The sequence below is a fragment of the Zingiber officinale genome, chromosome 2A, assembly GCF_018446385.1.
Source record: "Zingiber officinale cultivar Zhangliang chromosome 2A, Zo_v1.1, whole genome shotgun sequence".
Taxonomy (NCBI): domain Eukaryota; kingdom Viridiplantae; phylum Streptophyta; class Magnoliopsida; order Zingiberales; family Zingiberaceae; genus Zingiber; species Zingiber officinale.
This window is the reverse complement of record NC_055988.1, coordinates 70,440,811-70,462,761: the sequence shown is the minus strand read 5'-3', so window position 1 is coordinate 70,462,761 and position 21,951 is coordinate 70,440,811. Positions and strand designations below refer to the sequence as shown.

At 36.5% G+C, this 21,951-nt stretch overlaps 1 long non-coding RNA gene and 1 pseudogene across 1 annotated transcript; both read left to right on the top strand.

Annotated features, from left to right (window-relative positions):
* Positions 1-8,531: 8,531 nt before the first annotated feature.
* LOC122043695 lies at positions 8,532-10,953 on the top strand (annotated as a pseudogene).
* Positions 10,954-11,261: 308 nt separating this feature from the next.
* On the top strand, positions 11,262-11,792 carry LOC122039696. The gene is made up of 3 exons (XR_006128339.1): positions 11,262-11,317; positions 11,388-11,516; positions 11,725-11,792. It is a non-coding gene; the product is annotated as an uncharacterized LOC122039696 (long non-coding RNA).
* The last annotated feature ends 10,159 nt before the right edge of the window (positions 11,793-21,951 follow it).

Sequence of the window (21,951 nt, the reverse complement as noted above, 5' to 3'; positions counted from 1 at the left end):
TTGAATTTGTGATTCGATTGTTCTTTTTGGTTAAACCTAGAGTTATATAAGGAAATTAAATATTAGATTTCATTAAAAGACTTTTTCTAGGAAGTGGTGGTTGCTCCCATATCCAAGAAGGCCTAGTGCCTCGCCATGTTTAACCTGGAAGCCGATTTCTGAAATTAATATTTAATTGAATTTATAACGTAGGTGGATTTGGATCAATAATGTTAAGCATCGTTTGCGATCCAAGTCTAAACCATTAAGAACATATAAGTTAAATTTGGAATCAACAATGTTAAGTTCCATTTACGATTCCTAATTTAATTTCAAAAGAACACAATAGGTGGTTAGGAAAGGTTCGACACTTGTATAAAATTTTTGTACAGTGAAACCGGTACGATCTTCCTAGGACCAACCAACAATTTGTATAAGAGCTAGGGTTTGCCTCTATGTGTTTGGTTTTCAGTTTAATTATGCATATAACATACATAATTTAGGTAGGATAATAGTAGGATATGCTAACTCTGTGGTTCCAGGCTCCAACTATTATGGCTTATGGTTATTGTGTGTGATTGGACCCTTGGACATGTAAAGGGCATTTTATTGTGTGTGCATGATTGTATTTAACTAATACAGCAGGAGCTATATTAACCCTAGGATTTTGCATTTATGTTCGATCTAGACTTGATGTACATTCCCTCGTGGAATATAGGATCGAAGTATGTAAAATTTTATTTTTTATGTCGCGGATCGTATCCTTGTGAGGCGTGGTGCTATTGGAGGACCGGAGGCGCAGCAGAAAAGGAAGCTCGATGGACCCGACAGCAGGAACCCTAGGGCTGATAGCACGTGAAGGACAGTGATGGAAAAGGTCATAATAGTTAGAAAATTAATTTCCATAATTATTGCTTTTATTTACTGTGATGTGTGCTTGCTAGGTTAAAATTCCTCACCTTAAATAACTAAGTGGGAGAGGGATTTTTAAATAAATTCCACGGTCTCCATTACTGGTTTGTAAGTGATATAAATAAACTTGCACGTTGGCTCTGAGTGTCTTCCTCTACATCGGATGAGTTTGTTTGTGGATCACTAGATCAAACTTCCATTTTGGATGACTATAGAAAATTAATTAGGAGCGTGTGATCTTTCCCATCGGAAGGGGCACTGTAACAACCCAAATTTCCTCATTATGAGTTCTAATAGTGGTTGAAAATATTTAGAAATGCTTTAGAAATATTCTAGAAATTTTTAGGAATTTTTAGAGTAATTTTATGTAATTTTTGAAGTTCGTTTGGTATTTTTACCAAAAGAAAGAAGTTGAAAAAAATAAAGAGGTTAAGCCGAGGTTCGAACTGGAGACCTTCGGTTAAGCAAAGGTTTAAGTTGATTCGGCTGACCAAGAACCCAGCAGGGTCGTGCTGATTAAAGAAGGCGCGAAATTTATTTAAGCAGTAATAGAAAACAGAAAATATTTAGATATAAAAGAGATTCGGCTGAGTTTCGAACCCCCGACCTCTGACCCGGTCAGAGGCTTAAGTGAAGCACGATGACCAAGCGCCCAAGCGGGCGGTGCTGAGCAAATATCAGGCGGAAATTTATTTATATGGAAGTAGGTAACATAAATTCGAAGTTATAAGAGAGATAAGCATTGTTATGTTGTCCGGGACCGAAACCTAATTCCTCCTCTTCTACGTGCGATGGCTGTGCTCGGGCGGAAAGCAAGGAGGGTTAGGACTCGTCTTCGGTGGCCGGCCAAGGGTCCAATCCGAAGGTTTCTTCACATCTTGACGATCCGCTCGTCGAGGAGAGTGCGTGGACGCGGGGAGTTGCTGGAAATCTCGAGCTCGCCGAAACCCTAGAAGTTGTTTCTGGTTGTAAGTCAAAGAACAAGAGTAAGTTGCTTCTCACCTGTAGTAAGAGTAGTTTTGGAGCTTTGTTTCACTCCTTACCATCCACGACATGCTCTTTTTTTTTCAGATTGTGTTTGTGCCAAATTTATGCTTGCTAGGGATTTAGTTCCTTCTTGTTTCGGATCATGTTGTGCAGAATTTAGGGTGCTAGAGGGTTAAGAGTAGTTCCGAGATTTGCTTGCTGCTTTGTAGTTCTGTTGTAGCACACTTAAAAAAGGATTTGCTTGCTCCTTTGTGTTCCATTGTAGCATGCTTAAAGAGGATTCAGTGTGTGGTTTAATAGCATGAACAGTTAGTTTAAGAATAGTTTTTTTTTAACATGGTTGCAGATTTAGTTCTTTTCAGTACAATGCAAGTTCATATTTCGGAATATGCTGTTATGGACTGGAATTTTGCAGATTTCGGTTTAGTTTTCCTCTTGGCTTCGAAATATGTTGTAAAGAATTGAGATTTGTTGTGGGCTAAGGGAAATTCTGAGATTTGTCATCTCTTTTCATTTCTGCAATAGTTAGTTGAAGGAATTCTGTGCCCTATAATAAAGAAACCTAGAGTTTGCTTATATGTGGAATATAGGTACCCTATTAAACTCGTTAGGGGTGTATGAATAGTTCTTTAGAGCTGATGTGCAGTGCAGGTTGTGCTCTGATAGGGGTAAGAACAGGTTCTTTAGTATGCAATCAGAATCTCCTTCGTTTTGTTAGCAGTAATTAGGCAGGAACAACTCATAGTAGAAGTGTAGAGTTATTCTTTTGCTGAATTGATAAGCATGTACAATTCCTCTTTAGTATGTAGTTCAGATTTTGTTAAGTATTAGTACAAATTTCTATTAAGCTTTAGTGCAGATTTCGTTAAGCATTAGTGTAGATTTTTGTTAAGCTTTAGTGCAGATTTCTGTTAATCTTTAGTGCAGATTTTGTTAAGCATTAGTGCGGATTTCTGTTAAGCATTAGTGCAGATTTTTAATATGCATTGTAGATTTTTAATATGCATTGCAGTGCAGATTTTTCATTAAGCATTTTAGTTCCAGATTTTGAGTTCTCTATCAGTATTTTGAGTTTAAGAAAAGTATAAGAAAGATAAAGGAAAGAAAGAAAAAGGCTAAGGCCTCAAGTAGATCTCAAAGTCAAGATTTTAGGGATTTTGGCACACAAGGTACTTGTTAAAATGCCAAGGCATTTAAAGAAGAAGTAATTAAGATATTTTACTTTGAAAGGCTAGTACCTGACTTCCGAGGTTGTCGTTAAACAAATCCAGGTGACCAATTCCGAGGTCTTGGCCCTGGTAAGACCGAGGTCTTTACCCTCGTAGGACTGGTGGCACGCTACCCCAGTTTCTATTAGGGAGCGCGCTTTGGTACTAAGCCTGGGCCCAAGAAGAGATTGATTATTATTTTGAAGTATTAAAGTATTAGTTTTTAAACAAAAGAAATAAGCTTCACATAAGTTTAAAGATCAGCAAGTTTAGCTCCCTTTTATGCTAGCATGTCATTTAGAATTTTCTTGCTGTTATTTGCTATTAAGATGTGCAGCTTTACATGTTTAGCATTTTAGTATGTTCACATGCATATTCGAGTTTTGTGAGTTAGATAGCACTTACTAAGCAATTTTTCTTATAGTTGCATTTCCTCTTACTGCAGATAAAGGAAAGGAAAAGCTATAGCGAAGGAAGGCGACAAGGAGGTGCGGATGGATGTGTGATGTTTGGACAATAGAAGCCTTGGGATTTAGCATAACAATTTATTAAGATTGCCATGTATTTAGAATTCTTTCATTTAAATTGTTATGCACATTAGACCTATGATCTGAGTTGTATAATGGTTGCATGCATGTTCAGATTAATACATATATTTCAACATGATTAGATTGATGTATAGTTTTAGTTGTGTTCATATGCTGGAGTAGAATGTAGAGATAAGTTGTTTATGTTTTCCGCTGCTATCAGTTGCATGTTTAGAGAGTTTATGTATTGATCTTTACATGTGAACAACTCTAATTAAGTAAAGTTAGTAGTCCAGTAGTGCTCTTCCCTCACAGACTAGTAGTGAGGAGGGTGGGGTGTTATAGGCACAATCTTAATTAATGGACTAAGTGTCAAGTAATGGTATACACTTAGCCACATCTAATAGTATCCTCCTCATCGGAGTCACTGCTATTATTTGTGTGACCGAAGGAAAACCAACTATTAATTTTTCATAAAGATAGGTTGACAAGATAATAAAATTAAAACCCCCTCTTACAAATGTTGATATTTTGTATACGTCCATACTATCGTGGCATACAAAATTTACGGTGTTTGAGGTTATTTTATTTGTCAAGATAATAAAATTAATGGGCAAAACCCCTCTTACAAATGTTTGGATTTGTATACGTCCACACTATCGTGGCATATAAAATTCATGGTGTTTGAGGTAATTTTATTTGTCATAAAGATAGGTTGACAAGGTTATTAATGGGTAAACCCCTCCTCTTACAAATGTTTGATTTTGTATACGTCCACACTATCGTGGCATACAAAATTCACGAAGTTTGAGCTATTAGTGGATTTAAATGATATTATTTTGAGGAATCAATATTATTTTAAATTCAAAGTTTTGACCAAATATTTGATCAAAGATAGACCAACTATTAATTTTATTTGTCATAAAGTTAGGTTGACGAGATAATAAAATTAATGGATAAAATCTCCTTTTTGATTTTGTATACGTCCACACTATCATGGCATACAAAATTCACGGGGATTTTATGGTGTTGGTCTTGACCAAATATTTTAGTAATTCTTAGGATTTCAAATGTTTGTCAAACCCCTAGCTGTTATACTATAGAATAGACTTAGTAGTCCCAAATTATAATGATTGGAAATAAGACATGGATATTAAGATGGACTATCTTCTCAAAACTGAGAATAATATAGGTATATTTTATTCATTAGTTGTTGAAACATGTTTAATGGTATTATCTACCAGTACTTGGTGTGTAGATATGAGGAGCCACTGATCATGTCTGTAATTCATTGTAGGGTTCCAGGAAACTCGACAACTACATGAAAGGGAAAACACTGTTTACATGGGCACTACTGCAAAAGTAGCAGCTGTTGCAGTGGGAGATGTTTATCCTCTGATAGGAATAAAATATGGATTTTGAGAAATTATCTTTACATGCCAAGTTTGGAAAGAATTTGATTTCGGTTTCTAAACTTTCAAAGAACTTGATATTCTGCCTCTTTTAATAACAAAGTTGTTATTAAGGAAAAGAGAGAAGTTATCTGTTCTGGTACATTGGTTGGCAATTTATAAATCCAATATCTCCCACGATGCAACAAATGAAAATTAATAACATATCTTCTAAAGAGAGAAAGCAACCTTCAGAAATGAACCAACCATATCTTTGGCATCTAAGGCTAGGTCATTTTAACTTAAGTAGGATCTAAAGGATAATAGCCGATGAACTTTTAGGTTCATTGGTAGTGGAAATCTTTCCAACCTGCGAGTCTTATTTGCAAGGAAAAATAACCAAGAAGCTTTTAAGTCTAAGGGGTATAGAGCTAAAGATGTGTTGGAATTGGTTCATTCTGATTTGTGTGGATCTATGGCTATCCAGGCAAGAGGTGCATTCGAATATTTCGTCTATTTTATAGACAACTATTCAAGATACGGGTACATTTACTTGATGCACCGCAAGTCTAAGTGCTTTGATAAATTCAAAGAGTATAGGGCTGATGTGGGGAAACGTCACGGTAAAAGTATCAAGACACTACGGTGAGATCGTAGTGGCGAGTACCTCTTAGGAGAGTTTAGGAGTCACTTATCAGAAGTCGGGATTCAATCCAAACTAACTGCACCTGGTACGCCCCAACAAAATGGTGTAGTAGAAAGAAGGTATAGGACTCTTATGGAAATGATTAGATCGATGATGAGTTATTCAGAAAATTACCAAATTCATTTTGAGGATATACTCTGGAAACAGAAGTGAACATAGTGCCTTCTAAGTCAGAACTCTCTACTCACATAGAATTATAGAATAGGCGTAAGCCTATTTGAAGCATATTCAGATTCGGGGTAGTCCAGCACATATGCTGAAGGAAGACACTAATAAGATGGACAGGAGTTCACTTGTTTGTGGGTTATCCTAGAGAAACGAAAGAAGTTTTATAGTCCTACAAATCAGAAGGTCATGGTTAGCACCAATGCCCCATTTTTAGAAGAGGACTATGTAATGAACCACAAGCCCTTAAGTAAATTTGTTCATAAGGAAATCATAAAGGACACGTCTAATCTAGTACCATCTATACAAGATGAGATATCACAATAAACTGCAACACGTATCACAAATGATACACAATTACAGATAGTGCTTCATTGTAGTGGAAGGGTTGTTAGGCGACCTAAAAATTCATGTTTTGGGAGAGTCTTTGGACTTGATCCCTAGTGAACATGAACCTGATCCCTGAAAATATGACGAAGTGCTCCTGTAACGACCACCCTCCTTACTACTCTCTAGGGGTGGACGTTTCTTAACTACTCATTCTACTTAACTAATATTGCTTACTTTAAAGATAGTAAACTTAACATTTTTTTTTTGAAACCTAAATGAAGGCATGCTGCATTACTACTAACATTTAAATTTTGTCACAAATCAAGCTTATCAATCATAGCCTTATGTTCGAACAAAGTGTAATATTATGTTTCCATCATGGCATTTAGAACTTGTATACATTTATATATATATATTTGTCTGGTTCGGTCATGGTACTGGTGGTGCATGCAACATAATTGGTAGCCAATCCTTTAAACATTAATAAGGAATACATCAAATAAAGCAATGTGAAACATTAAACTGAACCCATGTACAAGCTATTTTCTACCACTAAGAAGGTGCAAAGGAATAATAAGTATAACATTTAACCTTTAATCATAACAGCAGGTAAGCAAGAAAACCCATAGAGACCATACGACATTTAGCAGTTTAAAGCACTACAAATTGCCCAATTAACTCTTATAACAATTCTTTCTCGGGAGTGGCAACATAAAGAAAGAATCCCGAGAATAAAAGTTCCGACATGTAGCATTCATCACAAATATTTCACATGTAACACATGGCAGATGATTAATTAAGCTAAGCATTTGTCTTAAGAAGATAATTTCAGCAACACTAAAATATTTCCAGCATCACAAAGTGAATAGTTCCAGCAGTGAGGAAAAGAATACAGCTAAGAACGCAAAATAACTCAATTCTATCAACACAAGAAGAACTAATCTTTAACAGCTACTAACTTATTTAACAATATGAATGAGGAATCCATATAAACTCTTAACAGATTCTTAGCAAAAATCTAATTAAATCCTTTAGCAAGGTCCCAAGCTTCCATAGATCCAAACATCACACACATCCATCACGCATCCTTCTTGTCGCCTTCCTCTTTATACTTTAGCTTTTCCTTTATCTGCAGTAGGAGGAAAATAAATCTATAAGCGAATTGTTTAGTAAGTACTAAACTATCTCACAAAACTCAAAAGTGCATAAGATACAAAGGATGCTAAAACTGAAATGCTAAAAAGAAAAGCTACTCATGCTTATCTAATAGCAAAGCACTAAAATAATCTGCATACTCATGATATACAAGAATAAATCTGCATGCTGGAAATAAAGCTAATCATGCTCAATAAACTCATAAGGAAAGCAAATGAAAATAAATATTGTATGCTTAGAATTATAAGAGCTAAACTTTGCTGGTTCTAAACATAGGTGATACTTGTTTCATTTACTTATAGCCTTATACTTGAAATTAATATTTTACTTTCTTCTTCTCTTTCTTGGGCCCAGGCTTAGTACCAAATGCGCGCTCCCTAATAGAGACTGAGGTAGCGAGCCTCCAGTCCTATGAGGGTAAAGACCTTGGTCTTACCAGGGCCAAGACCTTCACTACAACAAAAACCCTCATAGACATCAGTGGAACAACAACGGTTTTAAGCAAAAACTGATGTCTTTGAATATTTTACACCGGTTTTTCTAAAAACTGGTGTCTATGAGCGCAGATTTTCGCTCATAGACATCGGTTTTTTAGGCGATGTCTATGAGCGCCTTTTTTTTCATTAATAGACACCGATTTTAACAGCGATTTTTAAAATCCGGTGTTAATGAACCAAAATAAAATATTTTAATATTCCACCAGCCAAAATTTGCAACACTGTGAAGTTCCCTCCAAACCTAACCCTATATCGCGTCCCTTCCTCCGACCATCTGCCTCAGCCTAAACCTAAACCTAAACCTCCAACCATCTCTCTCAACCTCATCTCCCTCTTCCCCTTCCTAGATTGACTCCCCTTCCTCTCCCGATCAGGATCAGGACACGACGCACTTGCTTTTCCGTCCAACCACATCGCATCTCCTCCAACTCCTCCCTTTTACAATGTCGCATCTCCTCCAACTCCTCCCTTTTACAACGGGCTGTCTTGCTGTTGCCGCTTTCTCTGCTCTTGCTCACGCCTCTGCGGCCGCCATCGCCAATCGAGATTCTTGTGAGCTGTGATGCTTTGAATCCGGAAAGGGTGCGGTTGGAGAGAGGGAGTGTGGGTGTAGATAACGTGATCTGGCGACTATGGTGGATATGGCGAAGGTGTTCAACATACCGTCGGCAATGATGTGCGGCATCGAGGCGGAGAAGGAGATCTCGAGGGACGGCAGCCATTACAGCCTCTCCACCGGGATTCTCCCCTCCCTCGGGGCCAGGAGCAACCGCAGGGTCAAGCTCCGGAGGTTCATCATTTCCCCTTACGATCGGCAATACAGGTCTGGTGTTCTATTCCCTCTGCCGTTACTAGGGCGAACTCCATTTTTTCCGTTGGAGATTGTGAGCTGTGGGATTTGCTCTGGATGGAAAGATTGTGGGGTTTTTTCTCTTGTTCTTTGGCTTCTTTTTGTTCAGATTTTTTTCCCTCTTGCATGTAAACCTTTTTTTTCTTGGTCATGAACCCTTGAAAAATCCAAACTTTCTTCTGGATCGATATTTCTTGTGGAACTTCGGTGATAGATTTGATGTGGGATTCTCTTTGAATAACTTTTTACCCTTTATTATTATTATGATTATTATTTTTTTGAAAAGAGTTGTATTCTCTCCTAACTCCTAATTTGTATAATTTAGTGAAGATATTGTGAGAAAGATTTAGGACTTCGAGCTAAGGATCCTAGTCTTCAAGGTGCAATTTTTCAGATGCGTAAATATTGATTTTCTACTCTTTCATTGCATATAAACTTCTTTAATCCCCATCTCTATTTTTTTTCTCGGTTCTAAAAGGCTTTTTTTTGTTTTTCATATATAAAAGCATCAGGGTTTACGTTGTCTAAATCTTTTGTTGGGGTAATTTTGCTTATACTTTTCTTTCTTTCATGACAATTTATTATCCTTGTCTGGAAATAAGAAACCCTCAGCCGTCCTATTCATGAATACTACATCCAAGAGATAATTGATTGGAGACTTTTGTATTGCAGACATTTCTGATGTTTAAATTTCTGTCACAGGGCGTGGGAGATTTTCTTGATTGTTCTCATTGTCTATTCTGCTTGGGTTTCTCCATTCGAATTTGGATTCCTTGGGCATGTGAAGGGAACTCTTGCCCTGGTGGACAATATTGTCAACGCCTTCTTTGCCATTGACATCATTTTAACCTTCTTTTCAGCCTACCTTGATAGAACAACTTATCTGCTCATTGACGATCCTAAGCTAATAGCATGGAAATATTTGACCAGTTGGTTTGTTCTTGATGTTTCTTCCACTATCCCTTCCGAACTTGCACACAAATTGTTGCCTCATAAGCTCCGCTCTTATGGATTCTTCAACATGCTCCGTCTCTGGTGTCTCAGAAGAGTTAGTGCACTATTTGCAAGGTATGCTTCTTAAATAACTATGTGAATGCTTTTTGTGTTCCCTGAGGGAAGATATTACTACCTTCCAACTAATTCCACACACTGCATTTTTCATTTACCAGACTAGAGAAAGATAGGCACTTCAACTACTTTTGGGTTCGATGTGCAAAACTTATTTGTGTAAGGATCTTTATTCTTTACCATCAGTTCGTGCATTCACTTACCTTTTGCAGTTGATACTTCGACTGATACTGTCATTTCATAACAATCTCATAAGTGACCCTATTTGCTGTGCACTGTGCTGGGTGCTTCTATTATCTTCTCTGCAAGGTATCATAATCCAAGCAGTACTTGGATCGGTGCTTCTATGCCAGATTTCCACGAGCGAGGCTTGTGGATCCGCTATGTGACCTCGATGTACTGGTCAATCACCACCCTTACAACCGTTGGTTATGGAGACTTGCATGCTGAAAATACAGGAGAGATGATTTTTGACATTTTCTACATGCTCTTTAATGTTGGACTAACAACCTATTTAATCAGAAATATAACCAATTTGGTAGTTCATGGAACTAGCAGAACTAGAAGATATGTAAGTTTCACAATGCAAAACTTGATCAATCCATTCAGATGGCAGCAAGTTGTACTTGCAACCAATATTTACTCTTGTTTTACTTTTATAGCATTAAAGATATGTACTGATCATTGCAGAGGGATACAATCCAAGCAGCCACGGGGGTTGCACAAAGAAATTAGCTTCCAGAATGCTTACAAGAACAAATGATCTCACATCTCAGTTTGAAGTTCAGGACTGACTCAGAAGGCCTCCAACAGCAAGAGACACTGGATGCTCTTCCCAAAGCCATCAGATCCAGCATTACTCACTATCTATTTTACTCACCGGTTCAAAGTGTCTACTTGTTCCATGGAGTATCTAATGACCTGCTATTCCAACTGGTAATTATTAAAATTTTCTAACTCCAGATTTTGCCAGACTGAATATCACAACATAGTGCTCTCACCTCAGTATCTCATCTTTTGTATATTTGAAGGTATTTGAGATGAAAGCCGAGTATTATCCACCCAGGGAAGATGTGATCTTGCAGAACGAAGCACCCACAGACTTTTACATACTAGTGACTGGCACAGCAGTAAAAGAGAGTTTCCACTCGAGAATTCTATTTTTTCACATAACCTAAAAAAATTACCAAGTTTTTCATCATCTCAATGAAAATATGGATTTTTTTTTGTTTGTTTGTTATATGAAATAAGAATACAATCCATGTAAATGTGTATTTACAAATTCTAGAAAAACTAACTAATTTAAAATTTGGGAATTAGACTAGCAGGTGACGTGATTCCCGATCCCTTCGCTCGATTCCTCTCCTCACATGGTGTACCCGATCAGAGTTTGGACATTAACAGTTTGAGGGTTGATTTTAGGTGTTTCGCAGTGACAAAATTGGTAGGTTGTGCAACCAAGATATCTGAAAAATGATTCAGCAATAATGCTCTAGAGTTGCCAAACAAGTGTGGAAGCCACTGCCCTCTTTTATGCACAAGGTCATTTCTTCTTTCGCTTTGCCTTTGTTTTAACGCGCTGCATATGTTGATTTGCTATTTCGCCCTACAGAGAGGGATTCATAGTCGTAACAAAAAGGCAATGGAACTAGTGGCAAAAGGGTGGAGTGCTCTACAGGAAGTAGATAGGGTTATCGACTATGCCGATCGGAATGACACTCGCCTCATCCTGCAACTCAGAGTATGGACTCACAAACTAACTGAATAATCTTTTTTCTCTCTAATCGAATGTTTTTCTTGTATCCTTCACAAGCATACACTCGCTTTCCTCTTATTTCCTATTGAATTTTCAATAGAAAGTAGATTTTTTTTTAAAAAAAAAAAATTGAAGAGAACACCTGAACAACTGAGATAGGTTCATTTCAGTGGTATGTTCTTGTTGCCAATAGGGTGCAAAGGAGAACTTTGAATTGGCTCTTGAGATTGACAACATGAATACTCATGCATGATACTGGTTGGCCAGGATGCACTTTAAGTACCATGTTCCTGGGGCTTGTAAAGCAATGTGAGTTATTGACTTCCCTAGCTTCAAATTATAGTATATGCTGTTCATAGCTTGGTCTTTGTCCATACAACAGTGCAAATGTTTCTCTCTTTTATTACTTCAATAAATATGAAATCTAAAGCCAACTTTTTTTAATCTAGAAATTAAGAATATTGGTGGATAAAACTATATGAAACTGCTCAATTCCATTTATCTTTTTATAGTTTGTTTATTGTAAAAACATAGATATACATGATATATATCACAGCCATGATATCCCAAGAGGGCTTCTAGCAACAACATTCCTCTTGGTTGTGTTTAACTGCCTCAGCAGTTTTCAGATATACTCCATGCTTGTTTTTGACAGCTTTGAAGCAGGTTATACAAGCCGAACAAATCGACCCTGCTCGATTTGGGTTTGATCTGGCTTCCGAGTATTTTATTCTGATTAGGATATGAAGCGGAAGCGGTACTAGTTTCTTTGGAGCTGGTAGGGTAGAACTACCTAGTCAAGGGGATGACAATGTAATTGGCACTTTTTCTAGTCAATGCAACTAAATTCTTAGCCTTTGTTTTTCAAATTTTCTTTTACAGAACAATATTTGCTTAGTAGTAAACTTTCATGAAATACTTTTTCCAATGATTCCATCTAAGATTTCTGGTTTCCAAGATCCATCATGTTAAAACCCTTTGCTTCTTGTGATAGTTATGTCAAATGCAGTGCCATGATGCAAATATAGTGCAAACATTCAAATATATCCTACGAGGCAAAAAAATTGAAGATGTGCTAAATCTGTTTTGCTCTTTTACCCTGTCATCTGTATGCAATATATATGCCTCACAGTATCATGCCAATCCTTCTACCATAATAGTGGATGTTGAAACAGGTGGAGACAAGGACTTTGGAAGAGTTGGAAGAGTTATTGGAATTTTCTAGTCAGAATAGAACATCCTTGACTCGGATTATGTTGGATAATATGGTGGTTCCTCTTCCAAACAGAGATGTGGATGTCTCAATGCTGAAGGATGCAGTCCAGTTGGTTAATGGTAGATTTGAGACTGAGGTAATTGGTGTTTTTATGAGAATGGCGCATGCCCATCTAATCAGTATCTCTTTTGCCTAAATTTTCATAATTTCTCTTTCAACATCTTCTTACTTGGTTCATGGTAGATTTGAGACTGAGGTAATTGATGTTTTTATGAGAATGGTGCATGCCCATCTAATCAGTATCTCTTTTGCCTGAATTTTCATAATTTCTCTTTCAACATCTTCTTACTTGGTTCATGGTAGATTTGAGACTTAGGTAATTGATGTTTTTATGAGAATGGTGCATGCCCATCTAATCAGTATCTCTTTTGCTTGAATTTTCATAATTTCTCTCTTTCAACATCTTCTTACTCGGTTCATGTTAAGGCGACTTGTGTGATCCCTGACATTGAAAATGCTCTTGAAAGCTCATGTACTGGATTGATGGTTCAGAAAGCATCCAAATTGAGCTATTACTGAGACATTTTTGACTTTTTGTGTGAATTCGCTTGCCCCACAAGCAATTATTGTTTTCTGCAATTAACTTGGCAAATACAGCAAACCATTTTCTCTATTTGTATTTAGTTTAGTTTGACCTGCATTTAACTCATTTGAAGTTAACAATAATTTATTGATGGCAGTCAACACTCTAATCATGTACCCATAGAATTTGCAATTCCTTTCTCACTGTATGTATAAGTGTTGTGCATTTGCAAATTTAATGAGGCTAGTGTGTCTGCAAACTTGAACAAACGTTCTGATAATTTATAAGCTTTATGTGTTTTTTTAGAAATGCCTTAAGGTACTTCTTAATGAATTTTCCCATGTTGTCCAGGTACTTCTATAGATTCTTCCTCATGATATTTTTGTTTAGTAGTTCGTAAATCTTAAAATCTTGTTATATCTTGATTCATCAGAGCATGGGAATGAAATTTGAGGTTTACAATCTTTGACTACTTGTTATCAATATGGCCTCACTCAAAGTATTTTATTAAGATTTTTGAATTTACGCATCACCTTCAGATTTAAGTTAGTTACTTGATTTTCATTGTCTTTGTAGGACTACTGTTATTATATATTTTCCTGGTTTCTTTTCAAAATAGTATTGTATTTTGATTTAAGTTAGTTACTATTTTGATGTTAAATTTCTTCTTACAGTTCTTCTGCTGCGCTGTATCTCTTTAAAGGCTTTTAAGCCCCTACACTATATGCAGTGAAGTCAACAACATGCGTGAAAAAGAAAAATGCTCAACTTAAGAATTCTGTTTCCACATTTGTTACGTAGAGCAGAGATAAGTTTGTGGATTATAGAGACTCCTTGAGCAACTTTGAGAAACAAATGCAGTAGTAGATTGCTGGTGCAAGCCACGCAAATCAATAAACTTCCATGGCCAAGCCGCAGTTCTTTCTTTTCCTCTCGCTGGAAATCATATCAGCAACAGCTCTGGTTGTTCTTGGTCAGTCTTCATCTGGTATGTATCGGAAAGAAATCATAATTATTCCATAATTAAACTATAACAATGACAGGATCTATCATTAGACTGCTCATAGCCTAACCTTTTGTGCAGGAGATTCAATGACGCCGAACAACTCACTTATCGATGGCCAGACCTTGATTTCAGCGGGAGGCATATTCCAGCTTGGCTTCTTCAGTCCTAATCAAGATTCGGAGAATGGATATCTAGGAATTTGGTACTACAATTGCCCGCCGGGACAAAGCATAGTATTGATGAATGTTTCTCTTTTTAAGCATTCCAATTAGTCATCTTGTTACCTGGTGCTCTTACTGCTTTTTCAACTATAATTTTTAGTCTTGGTTTACTAATATATTATTTATGTGTTTTTATAGTTTACAAATCTCAAGTACTCTAGAGTTGAAATTGATGAAGTGCGATTCGAGTGGGTTGAATGCATGCTAGATTACATTTGAAGTGTGGTTCTATCTTGATGTGTTGTTAAAAGAATGTTCTACCTTGATTCTGATATCTATTAGCTTTTGATGTAAAAAGAATATTTGTGTATTTTATGGATACTGTTGTAAGAAGAATATTTATGTAATTTATGAATATTTGTGTATTTTATATATACTGTTGAATGAAGAATATTTGTGTAATATGTGAATATTTGTGTATTTTTTTGGTTATTGTTTCGGAAATCAAATTTGTACTGTTAAAAAATACTGATATTACATCGGTTTTCCACTGCTGCAAAATCGATGTTATTAACTACTATTATATCGTCGTATACCGCTGCCAAAACTGGTGTTATTAACATACAATATTACATCAGTTTTACACCGTTGATGAAACGGTGTCGTTAAGTGATACTACACCGGTTAATAACCGATTCGAAGACCGGTGTCGTTAAGTGATACTACACCGGTTTTAATCCGATGTCTAAAATGGCAGACTTTTAACATCGGCTTCATAGACATCCGTCGAAAATGAAATAGACACCGGTGGAAAACCGATGTCTATGAGGGTTTTTGTTGTAGTGCTTGGAATTGGTCACCTGGATTTGTTTAACGACAACCTTGGAAGTCGGGTACTAGCCTCTTACTTTAAATTACTTGTTATCTTTTCTAACTAGACCTTGGTCTTTTCTCTACTCATAACTTCTCATAATCCCCTAATAGAGCTTACTAGAATACTGTAAGTATATCTAACAAGTAGAGAATTGCAAGTAACTGAGCATGCTATAAAAATAAAGCAAAGCCAATCAAACTACAAGATAAGCTTAATAGCTGTTCATGTTCAAGAAACCAAGAAACTAACACTACATACTTTAAGTTAAGGTTGTTCTTGCCTTTTTGAGTAGCAAGGAAAATGCTAAACCCATTCTAACTAAATAAAGGGCTGTTCTTGTGTTGGGTTTTTCGGGCCGCGAAAACCACTTTTTCGCGTCGCGGAAACCCCGAAACCCCCTAGCCATTGGATCCGTGCGATGAAAACTTTCAAAAATATGAGTACGAGTTTCAAACTTCGATCTACAGTAGATCTACAAAGGGAAAACATTTTATACCTTCGATGCGTGCCCTTCGCGAGTCCTGCTTGTCCAAGGTACGCCGGATCTCGAAGTTGTCAACGTAGACAACTCTCTAGTGATATCCACACGAACAAGATGTGTTCTCTAACACTCAAGGATGGAGAAGAGAGCACCCCAAGTGTGCTAGCACTTTCTAGGGCTCTCGGGTAGGATTTGAAAAGGGAGAAAGGAGAGAAAGTAAAAGAAATCTCACATACTCCTCTAGGTACCCTCCTTTGTGACCTTCACTCCACCTTATTCTCTTGGAACTCAACTCACTCACCTTCACCCTTGCTTAGAACTCATGGCAACAGCAGCAAGGAGGAAGAAAGACCAAGGAAGAAGATGATAGAATGAATGCACACATTAATACACAAAACCAAAACCTCCACACTACATTAGTGTGGCCGGCCACACCTTTTAATGTGGCCGGCCACATTAAATGGAATGGGAGGTGTAACCTCCATGAGGTGGCATACCTCATGATGTGGAGATGATGTGGCAAGGTTAGTCATGCCATGTAGGATGAGTGAACCTTCATGATGTGGCAATGCATCAAGTCAAACTTGATGTTTCAACTTCCATTTGGTCAAGTCTAAATTGACCAATTCTCTTCCTTATTGAGTCAAATCCAACCTTTGATTCAAGTCAATTTTAATTTAATGAATCTCAATTCATTAATATAAATTGACTCAATGAATCAAATTTAAATTAGACTCTTTCAACAATTGAATCTAATTGAGTCTAACTCAATAAGTCTAATTTGAATCTAATCTTTGGTGCATCATATGAACCTAATCCAATTGGTTCATCATATGAACCCAATCTCCATCCACTTGTTCTTTGTGTGTGACCCAATAGGTTCTTGTAACATTGGCAATGCTTCTAAACTCCTTTAGAAACATAAGCAATGAGCGACATCTAGCAATACATCATTGCTACCCAAGTTACAAGAATGTTGAGATCCAACATCACCTTGTGACTACTAATTGTGACTCCTCACAATATGTGACATTGTCCTTCTATCCTAGACATCTAGATTGATCAATGTGAGGCATAGACCGTGTCATCCTCTAATCAATCTAAATCTTGAACTCCAAGTAGACTCACTCGATCAAATGAGCTCAATATCTCATATTGACTCATTTGGGAATGGCCACGCACTTAGTGGTCTCACTCTATCAAGAATACCGATGTCACTCCCGTCATATGGGAGGGATAGATCCCATCTACATCACTCACATCCCTCTGCATAATTCATTACATACCCAGTAATCTCCTTTATAGTCCACCCTGTTACGGGTGACGTTTGACGAAACTAAAGTACATAACTCCTTATATAGGGAACCATGGTGACTTCAGGTCTAAGGACCAATAGTCATACTAATAGTCACATGAGAAAGTATATGACACTCATATAACGATCCATGATACTTTCTCATGGCGGGTCATTCAGTATACATTCTCCAATGCATACCCATGTGTCAACTTGATATCTCCATATCCATGACTTGTGAGATCAAGTCATCGAGTTGACCTACATGCTAGTCTTATTGCATTAACATTGTCCCTGAATATTAATACTCGACTAGGAATGATTAAGAGTAGTGTTCCCTATATCATCTCACTATCGGTTCAACTAACCGATTGATATAGGTGAGAACCGTCTACTCAAGGATGTTATTATACTTAGTTTATTTGGCACCAATACAAGTAAGTATGATAACCAAAAACCAAATGCCTTTATTTATATAGAATATGATACAACAAGTCCAAAATACAATCATCAAATGATTGGCTCTAGGGCTCTAGCTAACATCTTGCTCTTTGAGTAGCAAGGAAAATGCTATTCATGCTTACGGTAGTACAGGAAGATTACAAATCTGCAAGGAACTAAATACTAGGATGCTAGATAAGGTAGCAAGACAAACAAATCCCGAATCCTGGTAATATGGCTGTTCATGCTAACCAAAATAAGCAAAGAATTCAGAATTGTAATGCTGGAATGAAATAGGGCTATTCGTATTTAAGAATAGCACCAAAAACTAATATTGCCACTTAGAAAACCTGCTGATCATGCCTACTAATTAACCAGGATTACCTAAGATTGAAATGATAAAGATCAAGGGATGTTTATTGTAACGCCCACCCTTCTTACCCAAGGGCGGCGCTACGATCTTATACTACTTACGTACATGCTTTAGTTATACTATAACAGCGAAAAATTTTAAATCATTCCTCTTATTTAAATAAGCATGATATCACATATTCTGATTAGTTCGAATGTGCATATATTGATCATATAACTAAAAATATTAATTTGTCCGAATCGTTCTTGCCGAGCCACCACCACACACATCACTATCTGCTCCTCCTGCTGCTCCGTCGTTCCGAATATCCGTCCCCCATATCTGCGGTACAAGGAAAGTAAGCTATGAGCACTCATGGCTCAGTAAGTTCCTTTCCTACTCACTAAAACCGAATTCATATCATTGCATATCAATATCATGCGAGGTATCATAAGCATACGACATACAAGGGTATCATATTCATATTCATATAATATCACATGACATTATATCTAATCATCAGATAATTCAAGCACATATGTAGGCAATGCATCATGAATTTGAAAACTTATACTTATAAGTACTTGAAATTAATATCATCATTAGAGGGGATCCCGGTTTGTACCACATACATAATGTGCGCGCTTCATAGGTAGGTCCAAGGTAGCAAGTCTTGAACCCTACCATGCATACATACTAGGCCCGAGTCTTACTCCATCGACCTAGGGCATTCAGAGGCCCATTACTGACGAGGCCCGAGTCTTACTCCATCGACCCCGGGGCGTTTACGAAGCCCACCCTTGGTACAAACCATACAAAAAAAATAACTTATCATGCATAACTATCATATCATGTCCCTAACAATCTTTCATGCATTTCCTTTTTCATTTCTTTTCATTATGTATAGCATTTCCTATGCTATAACATATCATTACGTAACATAATTTCATTTCTTCTCATTATGTATAGCATTTCCTATGCTATAACATATCATGGCATATTACGTAACATAATTTCATTTCTTCTCATTATGTATAGCATTTCCTATGCTATAACATATCATGGCATATTACGTAACATAATTTCATTTCTTCTCATTATATATAGCATTTCCTATGCTATAACATATCATGGCATATTACATAACATAATTTCATTTCTTCTCATTATGTATAGCATTTCCTATGCTATAACATATCATAGCATATTACATAACATAATTAGCATAATTTCATTTCTTCTCATTATGTATAGCATTTCCTATGCTATAACATATCATGGCATATTACATAACATAATTTCATTTCTTCTCATTATGTATAGCATTTCCTATGCTATAACATATCATGGCATATTACATAACATAATTTCATTTCTTCTCATTGTGTATAGCATTTCCTATGCTATAACATATCATAGCATATTACATAACATAATTTCATTTCTTCTCATTATGTATAGCATTTCCTATGCTATAACATATCAGGCATATTACATAACATAATTTCATTTCTTCTCATTATGTATAGCATTTCCTATGCTATAACATATCATGGCATATTACATAACATAATTTCATTTCTTCTCATTATGTATAGCATTTCCTAGGTTTCTTTCCCTTTTTCTTTTATTTTCCTTCATGGCCGAAACCTACCAGTCCTTAAGCTAGGTTTCTTAAGTGGCCTAAAGCATGGAAAGCCTAAGTAAATGTCATGGCAAAAGTTACTAAGAACATCATACACAAAATTGGATCATAAACAAGCTAGGACTCTTGTGATCTTACATGTCTTATATCATGTAACTAATTTTCTACATTCCAATTAAATATGAGAGCATTAATCAACTTTCATATCATAATATCACAGAGGTCTTGAGCATATTAATATTTTTGTTTAGGCTAATCTAAGCTATCCCTTTTATCATGGCCGAAAAACCCTAAAAAGAGTTCATGAGTTTCTAGCAATGTGAACACCCTTTAAGAAACTTTATATCCTATCATAGGAGCATGTTTAGTCTTTCTAACCCTTAACCTTTCTGGTCCGAAGCATACAAGTGAGTTTTCTTTTGGTTCCAATTAATTTCCAAGCAAGAAAACCATAGAAAGGTCCTTAGCATTTCATAGAAGGAACCTTGCACTAGTTTGGTTAGACTATAATCTTCCTAGCCTCTTTAAAATATTTTTGGTTAAATCCTAGGGTTAGATACTCCTCTGATCATACATCATATCAGTATAAAATCATGGAAAAGAATCCTTCTACATAGCATAGAAAATCTTATCATGAAATGAGGTCTTGTTTAAATCATCTTAGATTTGAAAACCTTTTCTTTAGCCGAATTTTCTTAAATTCTTTCCTAGGTTTTCTAATCCTTATAAATCCGAAAATCACATAAAAGCCTTGTACCACAGGTGAGGGGAAGCTTACTTTCTTTGCTTAAGTTTCCTAGAGTTGAGAACTTGCTTGTCGACCTTTCTTCCTTGCTTGCTTTGCTCGGCACCAATGGAGGAAGAAGTGGCTAGGTCTTTTGGTGGAGAGGAGGAGGAAGAAGAGGAGGCTTCTTCCTCTTGTGTTGCTCGGCAACAAAAAGAAAGAAAGAAAAGAGGGAGTGTCTCGGCACCTCTAGGAGAAGAGGAGGAGAGTGAGTTGAGGATGAAGCCACCCCTCCATGCCTATTTATACAAAAATGAGGGGAGGAAAACTTGACTTGATTCATCCTCCTTATTTATTTCTCCTCTTTAATGATAAGAATATTCTAGAGAAATGCTTCTTGAATTCTCTCTTTTCTTTCCTTTAATTTCTCTCTTTTCTTTCCTTTAATTAAAATTCCTATCTCTCCTCTTACAATATCCTCTCCTATCACACTTGGTTAACATATGCATGCATCCACAAGAGAACCAAGGATCAAAACTTGGTTATGTATATTTTTACTTCTTTTTACTTCCTTTTCCTTTTAAGTAAAAAGAATCCTTTCTTATTCTTAACTACTTAGTCCTTTCTCTCCTTATCAATAATTCTCCTATCCCCTTTGATATCCTATACATGTTCCTTACAAGAGGTCCAAGGTTCAATCCTATTTCTCTTCTAACATATTATTGATATTCTTTTGTACATAATAATTCATATATCACCATATTATGCATTATGCATAAATATTTCATACACATATATATTATCTCATATTCCTTCCTTTTGTTTACATTAATTCCATGTATTATAAATATAGATGATTTATATTCTCAACTTTATTTTCTTTCATAAAGTTTTAATCATCTAAATCCTTCCAATCTTAATATTCAACTTAGAATATTTACACCTTCTTTTCACTACCTTCAAACTCTCATTATCCTTACTTTCTTATCTAGGCTTTCTAGGGGTGTTACATTTATGCCCATTTGCATGCCCCAAAAGAAAACTAAACTTGCTGGAATTTATGGGCAGTAGGTAAATGCACAAGGATATAACACTGAAGTGCTAAAGGCATTCTTAAAACATGAACTACGTGCTAGAATTAGAGGACTATTTGGATTATCACAATTGAAGCATATCAATCACAAAACTCAAAATTCTCATGCAAATAGGTATGACTGTTCGGCTTGACAAACAGAGCAAGGAAGGAACCCAAAACCAACTAAATCCCTAGCAATGAAATCTCTGTTTGACAGGTTCTGTAAGCAAGGAAAGGAAAACCCGAATACTCAAAGGCAACCGAAACTTCCTGCTTAAGTACAAGTTGTCTCTGCCACTTGGGAAATTAGCTACAAGGTCCAACCGAAAACTTAGAATACATGGCAAAATATCTAAGCAGCAACTGAAAGAAAGAATGAAAAGCAAACCCTAGCATCATCTATTCGGCACCGCAAATTCCGTGAGCAAGGAAATGAAAACCTAAAGCTCGGAACTACTCCTACCACAGGTGAGTAGTACTTACACTTGTTCTTGCACTTACAACCGACGGAATGGTTCTAGGGGTTCGGAGGAGGTGAAGATCTCGACGATCCCTTCCTATCCGCGTG